This window comes from Xyrauchen texanus, chromosome 16, assembly GCF_025860055.1.
Source record: "Xyrauchen texanus isolate HMW12.3.18 chromosome 16, RBS_HiC_50CHRs, whole genome shotgun sequence".
In the NCBI taxonomy this organism is placed as follows: Eukaryota; Metazoa; Chordata; class Actinopteri; order Cypriniformes; family Catostomidae; genus Xyrauchen; species Xyrauchen texanus.
Window position 1 is genome coordinate 33,962,568 of NC_068291.1, and position 13,007 is coordinate 33,975,574.

General features: G+C 37.1%; 1 protein-coding gene across 1 annotated transcript in view; it reads right to left on the reverse strand.

Annotated features, from left to right (window-relative positions):
• Positions 1–13,007, reverse strand: part of LOC127656964 (serine palmitoyltransferase 2-like) — a 919,074-nt gene that overhangs the window by 9,270 nt on the left and 896,797 nt on the right. The gene's annotated exons all lie outside the window — the stretch shown is intronic.

Genomic DNA, 13,007 nt, shown 5'->3' on the forward strand with positions numbered 1-13,007 from the left:
CCAATAGGAGTACAGACTTTAAAGAAAACATATTTCAATTGGTTTGAATAGGGAGATTGTGAGTGCCCCCAACACCAACTTTAAGTCCAAAATCGTCACCATAGCAGTGCAAGGGGCAGTGCGAGGGGTGTTCAAACATCTCACTCCCCTAAGGAACTTTATGATTAGATTATGTTTGCCTATCGATGAGCCAGCCTCCAGGGGTGTGGTATGCTGAGATTGTCCCTACATTAACCTTAAACGTTGATTGGGTAAGACCATCATCCAGGCGCTCTCAAAATCTCAGCTATGAGGCAATTCACCGGGTCTTTACCATGTGAAGAGCACCAATTTGAAAACATCTTGTGGACAATGCTCTGGCTTGTAAAATGGTCTTTATCATTGACACCAAAGTGCTACATTTATAGCCCACATGTGTAGGTGCCACAGCTCTGGCTGGGGATGCCAAATCATGCTTTGTGCATGGAGAGAAGGTCTCTCCTCAGCTGTATGGGCCTTCCTATGGAGGGCCATCTTGTATTTCTATAATCTCTGAAAACCAGGACTGATTGGGCCATTCTGGTGCAATTAACAAAACTGTTTCCATATCCACTCAAAACTTGCTGATGACAGAATGAAGAGGAGCACCAGGGGAAATGCATGCTTGTGTTTCACAGGCCATTTTTGAGCCAGAGCGTCCATGCCAAGCAGGGCTTGGGACATGGAGTACCAAAGGGGACAGTGGCCGGTCGACTTCCGCTTTGCCGAATATTTCCCAAATCCTTATCACTGTCTGAGGATGAAGTCTCCATTTCCCTGGTAATGTTTCCTGGCGTGACAACAGATTCGCTCTGAAATTCAGAATGCCCGGGACATGTGTTGCATACGATGAGAGGAGATGATGCCTACTCCATTGGAGAAGGTGTTGTTTCATGCTCATTAAATGTGCTGATAGGAGTCTGCCCTGGTAATTGTGTGAGATTAAAGCATCTCCGATCTAGAATGGGACGAAGCCCGCAATCCTTCTTCAGAATGAGAAAATAAAGGCAGTAAATCCCACTGTATGTCGCAGTCTGGGACAGTCTCTATCGCGTTGTGGCAGGGCAGAGGGCGGGGCCGGGTTGTGATCATACACACCCAGTCCCTTATCAGGCTAATCAAGCCTCCGAGAGGGATAAAGGCAGACTGCAGAGGATTGTGCGGGAGAGAGAGATCGTTAACATGTACGTCATGTGTTTGTTTGTTTAAGTTTATTATTAAAATATTATTTATATTATCAAGCCGGTTCACCAGGGGATGGAGGCCTGCCTACAATCCACCTGGAGAGGCGCGACTGTAGTCCGTTAGAGGGTGGAAGAGAGGCAGAGGAACAAGCTACGACGTATCAGAGAACTGGCGAGTAAGTGTTTTTTTTTTATATCTCTCTCCTCTCTCTCTCTCTCTCTCTCTCACTGCCACTCCGCGTTGGTCTTTTCCCTCTCATTTAAATTTTACAGTGATTTTTTGGGGGGGGGTACTACACTGTTTCAGGAAGTACCCCCTATTTAATTATTTCTGTTTCCTTCCCCTTGTTCCCTCCCTCATCCAGGTAAACAGGGATGACCTGCCGGCAGACAGGGCAAGAGGCACGCCCCACCCCAGGGAAAGGGGGGTGCGTCATGCCGGGTGCTCCCCTGCCTGAGAGAACGAGGGAGGAATGTGGCAGGGCGGAAGCCTCCAAAAGGCATAAAGGCTGACTGCGGAGGATTGTGCGGGAGAGAGAGATAGTTTACGGACATGTCCGTTGTGTGTGTGTGTGTTTTGTCTTTTAAGTTTATCATAAAAATATACTTAAAAAATTTATGACGATGCCAAAGAGACTGTCAGGCAACACCTGGGTGTCGAGAAGGGTGGCTTTCTCTGCGTCACATACTTGTGGAATGACATCTTTAAAAAGACATGTATCATGCAAGTGGCTCTTTTAGTTAATAATGTATATATATATATAAAAGGTTTTTGAAATGCTGCATTGATCAATGACGAGCATCTGAAGTGAAGAACCTATTCACAGAGAGCATTTTCGATGGTGGTGTGGAAAACTCTTCACCGGAATACACAGGGGAGCAAAAGCTTCTCGGTGCAGGCGCTGAGCACAGGTGTCAAGTCATCCTGTCCACATTTCACTGAGAAGTTCCATCCACTGTAAGTGTATAGCGATGGTGAAGTAGAAAGGGTTCAAAGAAAAAGACGAAGTTTGCAGTCTTGAAGAAAGAAAATTCTGAAAAAATGGTGACTGAATGCCCATGTTTATAGGCCAACTGCGCACCTGAAGGGGCGAGGCTCAGACACCATTGCCATTCAGAGGATTGCCGTGATTGTATAAGGGTTTTAACGAGGTAATCTAAGAAGGACTCCCTAAAGAGCTTACAGCAATGTCGAGTGAATTGAATCAAAAAGGAACTGTATTATCACTTACTGAGACCCTTTCCCTTGTAAAAAGTGAGAAAAATGGAATGAGGTTTGTTAATAGTGCCTCTTACAGCAAGAAACACTCAAGGCTATCAGTTTTACTCAGAGAGGAATGCATTCAGATCCACTTCACTAATGAAATAAGTCATGACTATTCTTAAATTAAATATATACACACACTAATACAGCTGCACACACAAACACATACAACACACACTTGCAAAAGCTCACATAAACACTAAAATCTATCAATTAAATCTGAATCCATTCTGCAGCCCTGACCAGATGCATATTTAATCAAGGCGAAATACCTTTTTTGCAGTCTTTGTGTTTTCTGCAGTCTGACCAATGAAATACATGGCCTTCGTTTTAAGTGATTGCTTCTGGAAAGTGAGTGAGTGGATTCATTCCTTTCAGGACATTGAAATGTTTTCACAAACATGGATTCACTGGCTTTGTAGGAAGATTATACCGCAGTTACCACTGGAACCAATTATGTTAAGAAGGTAGGGGCAGATTTGGTACATCCGATAATAGTTTCTATCTTTCAAATCTTCATCCTTTTAGCATATATACGTACTTATATAATTCAATCTGATATTTATGTATTCAATTACTTGTTTGTTTGAATAGGATGTTTACAGCCCATCTGGATTTGTTCAACAAGGTTTTGATTGCATACCTCTTATGGAAGTCTCTATGCATCTATTCTTTTATTCTAAAGATATTCCAGTCACATCCTCCAGTATGTTCAGTACAGGCCCAGGGAAATGGTATTGTGTGTGGAGGATTGGAGAGTGGAATGCAGGAGAAAGCCCAAATGACATGCCCAGATCATTGTACCAAAAGTTATAGGTTTCTTGTATGGACATTGGTGCACACTTTTTGTAATCTCCCAGTGCTCGATTAGGCTCAGTATAGAGTAATTTTACATTGAGGCAGAAAGATTACCCCTGTGCATATAAATAATAATCTGGAAATGTATTTTTGTTGCATCTCAATACATACATTCGCTATTGTCCACATTCAATTCAGCTCTAAAGTCACAAAAAAATAGATAAGGGTCACTCTTTCAAATCTGTATCCCCATTGAGGTATACAGAAAGGTGACAACCCAAAGGAGAAAAATGTGTCAGGAATACATAACCAAAGGATGGGATTAAAAAAAAAAAAAAAAAAAGCACATTTGCACTGGTTTGATTAGAACATTCATGTCTAAAATCATCAACTGGCAAATTTTAACATTCAAATCTGCTTTGCTGCTGTTTCGCTGCTTCTGCTACAGAGAGGGACTGGCTAAGCAATGCCATTTACATGCCTAAAAAATCTACTTGAACAGTCTTTTCAACCACAGGATGTTTGTTTTATGTTACAGGCATCCAAACTTATACAGAAGACTACAAATTTACTGCTCAATCCACACAGTGTATAACCATGCAAAACTAACTTAGACATTTTAACATTACTGAGAATTGTGAAATAAAAGAAGCAAATTTTAATTTATAGTTGTTATTGTTGTTATGACATTTGTATTAATAATTGTTATATTTCCATTGTTATATATTGTAAATTGTGTATTTTTTCCTTGTAATTGATTATATATTAAATGTGTGCATTGTGGGCTCATGTTTACCACAAATGCAATGTAATTGAATGTTATGAGTCCTATTTACTAGCTGTTATGGTTATGTTGCTTGTATTTATTAAAATATTGATATTGTTATTCATTATATTGATGTTTATTAAAAATATATACTATCTATAAGCAAATGCATATAAAAAGCATAGATCAATAGACAGGGTTGAGAGGGTTACTTTTTAAATGTATTCCACTACAGATTACAGAATCCATTATATAAAATGTAATTTGTAACATATTCCATTAGATTCTCAAGGTCAGTAACGTGTTCTAAATACTTTGGATCACTTCTTCAGTACTTGTAGAGTTGTTCACTTGTTTTGACTATAAAAACTCTGCCAGTACAGTAAGACAAAACACACAAGTTAAAAATACATTCTCTGAAAAACCTAAATATCTTATGCGGTGTTGTTTCTAAAGCAAGATAAATCAAATTGATCCTGTTTTAAGGATTTGTAGATATTTTTACAGGAAAACAATAAAAAAAATATTATCAAGAATATGATCATTGCCCTAATATCAACGGTCTTAGTAGAAAAAAGAAATTATGATCAAACGTGAATTTTCATGATAAAAAAAAATGGTCGTGCCTGGTAATATGTACATGTAAAATGGCTAGAAATAGCATTTTAGCTTAGCATAAAGCTGACAATTTACACAAGGTTTATTTCTATTTCATCAGCTCCAAACTTACTTCAAACTCACTTTTATTTCTGCTCGTATGAATGTAACACATCATAAGAAAGTGTTTCACTGCTGTTCTAATGCACTTTGGATTGTAACATTTATATGTATAAATGTTTTCCATCTGAAAGGACTAAAAATTTAATTAAACAAACGACAATATAATGCAAAGTAATCTCATCACTAATCAAAATACTTTTTGAATGTAACTGTATTCTAATTACCAATGAATTACCAATCCTGTTACATGTATTCCGTTACGCCCCATCCCTGTCAATAGATACAATTAAATAAAATCAAATTTTAAGAATAATGCTAATACTGAACTTATATCTTGTCTCTCACAGAGCAAAGATACATGTTTTTGACATCATGTGGCTATATATCTATATTCCCTGTATACTCTAGTAACACATTTGAGCATCTAATGGTGATGGAAGGGAACAGTGTGACTACACTGTGTTAAAAATGTCAAACATAGTAACTATGCCAACACAGAAACAAACATGGCATCAAACTTTTTTCATTGTCCAGCCTATTGTAACTCTGTTTGTTGGAATATGAGCATAGTTGAGCCAAACCCAACTGACACAAGACAGATCATAATCCAAAAGACCCGTTTGTTATGTATAGTCTAAGCATGTGTAACTGTGTTCATCAGTTAACGGTGTTTATCACAAGAATGACATATAGAGTTAAAGATCAGTTTAAGATGGCTAGCAAAATAACAACAGCATGCTCATGATACACAGCGTTTGAAGTCGCACAGCAATGATGAACACTAGTACAAGATTATTTAAAATGGTCTACATTCAGGAATACTTAATGTCAAGTATACTTAACAAGTTTGTGAGGTACATTTTCATTACAATAAACATAAACTTTTATGGCCTATTTATTTCACTTTAAAAACCCTTAAACAGTGTTTAAGAAATCGAATATACTTTTACAATTTTACATCAGCAGTGTCTTGACATTATTCTATAAAATTTTGAAGCAATTCATGTAAACACAAGAGGGCTTTTTCAAAGTCTGATTAAATTGATTTTACTTCCTGGTGCCAGTTGGTGGTGCTATGACCGTGACCCACAATAGACACATCAATGTAATCAGCTTGTTAGGCCAAACATATGACTCAATTTTGACGTAAATCACACAATGCATGCAGGAGATATGTGACACCTCCTATTTCCCATTTATTTGTCTCAATGTCAACACCATTATATATATAAAAAATCTGTTTGCAATTTAGCATCTTCAATGTCTTGGCATGATGACACCTACATTTTGTTCCTGTAACATGAATCCCCTAGAGGAGTATTTCAAGTTCCAGAGCATGCATTTTTCAAACAATCCAAAATGGCCAACTTCCTGTTGGGTGGAGCTTATGACTGTCAGTGCAAAAGTTTCCAGGCTTGATGAGATCATTATAAGTACAAATTTTGGTGACTAGCTCAAAAGGTATGTGCTACAGAGCCCCCCGAACATTCCATTATTCTAGGTGGCTCTACAGAGCCCCCTCTAGACAGCCATGTATGAACTTTTACAAAGCTCTAATGGCCGACAACTCGGAAATATTTTGAGCATGTTAAGTGGCCCAAAGGCCCCTGAAACCTTGAAAAAATTTTGGTGTGACATTTCAACTGCTTTGTGCACAGTTGTAAAAGATAGCGTCCCCTTGTTGACGAAATGATGAAAACTTGACATGATACCTCAGAGCAGTGTTTCCCAAACTAGGGTGTGTGTACACCTGGGGGTACGTGAGGTGACAATGGCGGTATGCGAATAACATTCTGAGATTTACCATTCTTTCAATTTCATCACAGTCTAAAATTCTCACTGGCAAAAATTATTTGGTGTGCCCTCTAGTCTAGAAACACAAAAATCTTTGTGTCATAAAAGTCAGAATAATATGCAATTAAATAACCCTATCTTTAACGCATCTACTAATGCATCGTGCCTCACACAAGTATCTTTTTTCGCCAGCCCAGCCCAGTGCTAGGTGACGTAGCTTAGTGATAGCAAGTAAAATACTTCTGTTTTACCAGACTCACATATGACAGTCCTACACGATTTTAGTTTAATTTTCATTTCGCAGTTTGAAAGGTAATTTGTATTTAAGGTTGAAGAATAGGGAGTTTTGATTCTGTTCAAAAAGTTCAAATGCTTTGATGACAGGTGTCAGACATTCATCAGCACCAAATAATTTCCATATTCACACGCAAGTAATTTTCACTCACATTTGCTTACACGCTAGAGACCTGATTTTACATTGTTGCATGATGTTTTTGCAGCAAATGAGCTCAATCTTGCAAACAGTGTCAAATGTGACATAAAAAGCACCTTGAGCTGACTACACAATTGCACAGATACTTACCCTCAATGTTCGAATTTGGCTGGCAATGTCGTACCTCAGGTCTGCAATGATGCACAATTCCAGGCACAGATCCGAATGCTATTTTTGCATACCGTGATGTGATGAGTGGGAGATTTCAATTTATGCAGTTATATCATATCTAGCATTCCCATCTCAATCAGTAAGCCATTTACTCAGTATGAATATAACATGTACAAAATATGTAAAAATAATAAGAACAATTTATATGGGAGTTGTTTTACAAAGATAATTGTGTTAAACAGACATATTTTCAAATTACATTGTGTGAATTTTTTTTATGCGTTAGAGAGGGAAAAAGGATGTTTAATGTTTCACCGTAAAAAGTTTGGGAACCACTGCCTCAGAGTGTTCTCTTATCCATGTGTACAAAGTTTTAAGTTTGAACATTTTGCTCACAAGATACAACTCTACTCAACTTTTATTAATAGAGCATATTCAAAATCACAAGAATTGACCAAAGTGCTGTACAAAGATTCCTATTTCAGCATAAACACAATACATACAATGGTAACTAAAATACTTATACAAAGACAAACAAATAAAAACTTGGGAATAAAAGCAAGTACAAAAATACAAATTTGCCTCATACACCATAATAAATACCACTCACAAAGTTAAAACATATTCAAAGGCCAAAGCAAATAAACAAGTTTTTAGGCCAGTTTTGAAAGCATTAGTACATGATACTGATTTTATAGACTGAGGCATATTTTATATTCCATAGTCTAGTGGCTGCCACTGAAAAAGCATGATCAACTTTGTACTTCAAGCGGGACAGCAGAAAAGTAGACAACTGGTCAGTAGAGCGCAAGAATCTTAGGGATTGATGAGGGATGATAAAGACTCCGATATACAGTGGCACCAATCCATGTAGGGTTTTAAAAACAAACATTAACACCTTATAATGGATCCTAAACTTTCCAGAAGCCAGTGAAGAGCTGCTAAAACAGGTGATAAATGGTCCCTCTTCCTGGTATTAGTAAAAAGCCTCGCTGCGACATTCTGCACAAACTGGAGGTGAGAAACCAAGGATTGACTAGTGCATAAATATAAGGCTTAACTATAGTCCAAACAGGTAGAAATAAAATCATGCATAACTTTTCCAAATATCTAACAGAAAAGAAATATTTTAGCTTAGAGGTACATCATACAAAAAAAACAGTTTTTCACAACAGCATTTATCTGACGATGAAATCTTAGCTCAGGGTCAAAAATAATTCCTAGATTCTTCAAATTAGAGTGCATGTTACCAGAAAGTAAGCCAAAACTTTCTGTTGTATCCTTATTACACTGATACATTGATTCTGACCAAAAACAATAAACTCTGTCTTATCCTCATTTAATTGGAGAAAATTATTTGCCAACCAACCTTTGATCTCAGCCAAACAATTATAAAAAAAAATGTAATAGATTATTAATCATTATGCTTTAAGGGTAGGTACAGTTGTAATTCATCAACATAAAAATTATAACCGTTTCCGTATTGGATCAACCCCAGCGGCAAAATAAATAATGAGAATAAAACCGGACCAAGGATTGAACCTTGTGGAACCCCAAAAGAAACAGTGGCAGATGATGAAGGACAGTTCCCAATCCTGACAGAAAAAATTCTATCCTGCAAGTATGAAGAAAACCACTTAAGGGCCAAGCTCTTAACACCTACATAATCCCTGGTACGTTTGATCAAAATATAATTGTCTATAGTGTCAAAGGCTGCACTCAAATCCAATAGCATTAGTACCACACATTTTCCTGAATCAGTACATTACAATATATCATTCGTAACTCTTAAATGAGCCGTCTCTATACTGTTTAGCCATGAAACCAGACTGAAATGTAAAAAAAACAAAAAATGTTTTGTCAAAAAAGAAACTAGCTGAATCTAAACTGCCTTCTCTAAGATTTTATTTAGAAAAGGTCATTTTGAAATGGCCCTGAAAGTCTTAAAATCCTGTGGATCCAAACAATTAAAAAATAAAAAAAATAAAAACAGGCTCAACAACTGCTTTTTTAAAAACTACTTGAACAATGCCATAAGAAAGAAAAAGGACATTGCAAGGTGAAGTTGTCTTTGTCAACTGTAAAATTATGTATTTTAAATGTACCAGAGACACTGTCTCAAAGCAACTAAAACAATGTGAAGTGGTTTTAACTTCAAATACATCACTCCCTAATGGTGAGATGCTAGATCTTATGAGAGCAGCTTTATCAGTAAAAAATCTTTAAAAACGTTCGCACAAATCTGTAGAAGGTAAAAGAACAAGCACCTTATTTATAGTAGAAATCAAGATCCTCAGATTATTGCTATTTTGTGAAATAAATTCCAGAGAAATATGAGGATCTAGCAAGCTGTTTGATAATTTAATAAAAATTATTTAAAAATATCATAGGATAACTGTAATTTATCTTTCAGCCATTTACGCTCAGCTTTCCTACATTCCTTTCTAAGATTTCGAGTAATATTATTTATCCTCGGTTGTGTGTTAATTTTGCGACTCCTCGGTTTGAAGGGAGTCACTGACTCAAGAATCTCAGCGCAAATAAACAAACTAATTCCTCAGGTCCTGTAGAGGGTGAGGTATGGGACTCAACAGAAGATGTTAAAATAGATGTACTAAAAGCAGTTGAGAAACTCACTGGCCATGAAAGCAGTGATGACACAAGATAAAAAAGCAGGTGGCTGATGATGTAATAAAACATTACCTAGAGAAGTAATATTAAACCAATAGATTTATGGTCTGAGAAAACTGTGTCCTCAATACATATATTATCAACAGCAATACCTAAGGAAAACACCAGGTCGAGAGTATGGCCATGTTCATGTTTGGGTCCAAAAACATAATTAAACAAATAAAAAGAATCAACCAGATTTAAAAACTCTTTGGTGAAGGGTTTCAAAGGGCAACAGACATGAATGCTAAAATCACCAGAACTAAAATTCTGTCTGCGGAAGATACAATAACAGATAGAAAATCAGAAAATTAATTTGAAAAATCCTTATTATATCCAGGAGGCCTGTATATAAGAGCGCAAAGCACCGGCCTAGACAATTCAGCCATGATTAATTTTGCTTCAAAGCTCTTAAACTTTCAATAGGCAATAATCTGCACTTAAACATATTCTTAAAAATTATTGCTAAACCTCCACCTCGACCAGTAGTCCTGGGGGTACTAAAAAAAGTCACACAATAGAACACAGGAAAAGGGCTTATATCTGCAACATTTAAACAAGTCTCAGTGATAAATAGAAAATCCAGTCCATGTGATAGAAAAAAGTAATTCAAGATAAACATTTTGTTGACAAGAGACCGAGCATTTACCAGAGACGTGCACTGTAATCGACTCAAAAGGCTGATTAGAAGATGCAACACTTTAATCTGTTGGTGTACCTCGACCCAGAGAACGTAGATTTGAGTGATCGACTCTTCCACTTTTAGTCTTTATTGGAATAATCTGTGACAGTGACTTTGATGCAACAGGGAAGACAGGTATCAATTGAGAGCATCAACACATCCGTGACTCCTTTAGCTGTTGTTAATCCACCGACCAAATTCCCCCAAAAATTATTTGATCTCACTAAAGCTCCCGCTTGTTTGCCTCGTCTCCTGCAACGTTTCTCCTCCAAAAACATGCATGGCGGCTCAGTAAACCATTGAATGCTAGAATCACTGCTGCTGAGGTCTATGGCAGATGATCGAATATTCAATAGCGTGAGACGGTCACCGACTAAAGGGGAGCAGTCCAAATGTGTGGTTAAACACATAAACAGAACAAACATACATGTCCTAAACATGGAGCGATGGCACACCAACATACAGCCTGGCGCCATCTTGTTTTATGTGTCTTACATAGGAGTGGTGGTGGCATAGTGGGCTAAAGCACTGAACTGGTAAGCAGAAGGTTGTTGGGTCGAGCCCCACAGCCACCACCATTGTGTCCTTGAGCAAGGCACTTAACTCCAGGTTGCTCCGGGGGGATTGTTCCTGTAATAAGTGCACTGTAAGTCGCTTTGGATAAAAAGGATAAAAGATATAAATATAAATATAAATGTACTAATTAGCCAGGCTAATTAGTCATTATAGTTCACGTCCCAAAACATAGTTGTTGATATCTTCAGAATGATTTGACATATCAAAATTCTTTGAACAACTTTTTGTCAGGAGGGACTGTAGATGATGTATACCAAGATTTGTGCAAATCGGACAAATGACCTAGGAGGAGTTTTTTTTGTTGTAGTGCCCCCTAGTGGCAGAACTGTACTAAACTGTGTGTTCATCTTCAAAATGTCCTGCTGACTGTGTATACTGAGTTTGGTTAAGTTTGGAGTTTGCATTGAGCAGATACTGATCAATTACTCAAATGGCGTTCAATCGAAGGAACTTTTTCGCTAATATCTTTGGAACTATGTAGTAGTGGTCGGGATTTGGGACCATCCTGCCAAGTTTGGTGTTCATTCGCTTTTTTATAGAGCAGAAAAAGAAGAAGAAAAAGATAATCCTAACGGATACAATAAGGTTCCAGCATCTTCAGTGCTTTGCCCCCTAATAATCCTTAGAAGAAGAATAGGGTCTCCGCATTTTCAGTGCTTGGGCCTTATAAGAACTAATAAGTGTGAGTAAAGGAAAGATGTCAGGCTGACATTATTCATATTTCAAGTGGAAGCAGCCATGCTCTCTCTCTCTCTCTCTCTCTCTCTCTCTCTCTCTCTCTCCCTCACCTCTCATTTCTTGCATACAGGGTCAGGCAATAAATTGTTGACCAACTGTATAATGCATCAATGTCTGACTTGAAATGGTCAAAGAGATCAAGTCGGCTCTCTCCGGAATATAAAATAACCTGCTTTCTGCTGCAGCCGTGTTGCCATTAACATTTGGAAAGGGCACACAGAAAGAATAAAACACTGAAAAAAGAGGGAGAGGAAAGGATACGAACGAGGTCATGATGTGATTTAAGAGCCACAAACCTGTACAACTTTCATGTTGCTGAAATTACATGGAAAATGCTCTTTATTTATGCTTAGTGGTGTCAAACAGATGAGGCACAAACAGAAACCCACTAAACACCTTACTAATGTAAGAAGCTAAAATAATAAATGTATTTACACCCAACAAACTTGATTTTAAGATCAATAAAAAAAATAGATAAAAGAACCTCCACAAACAAACAATTTTTTTCTTTGTTTGAAATAACCAATTTCTGTACTTATTACTGATTAGGAAGTGTTGTAATTTGGCATTGTGTCATATAAAGACAAGGATTTGGTCTCTCTGTCTGAAAGTACTTTCATAATCATCATTGATTCAAGTTGTTTTCCCTTTTCTCAAATGATTATTTGAGGTCTAAGAGAAGCCTTCTTTTCTTTTTCTCCTTTCAGATCAAGAAAATTATATTGTCTATTCAATTAAAGGAATACCCAATACACTGTAATTTGGAAGCTTGATACCAATCTTTCAACATACTGATGAATATGTGTTTTGGATGAAGCCAAGGGCACTGTCTCTACAGTTTCATACAAATCCTAAATGGCCTACTTTTCTTCTTTTTTTTTTTAAAAGGAAAGTATAAGCATCATTTGTGAGTCGTTTCTGCCCCCCTGTGGTCAGATAGATTTTTGATTCTGCTCTTGCATTGGATTTACTACAGTAACTTATATATGGTCAAGAATGCAATAATTGTGTGATACAGTACACAATACATCCTACAAATGATCCTTTTATTAAGATATCTAAGAAAAATCATTAGCAAATATGACTTGCTGTTTTCAGACAGCACACAAACCCAGCCAGATTTGCAATCTAAAATTAAAAAAGGTTAATCCCTATAACAATTCTTCTGCATGTTCTTATTGTGCTGTTTTCAG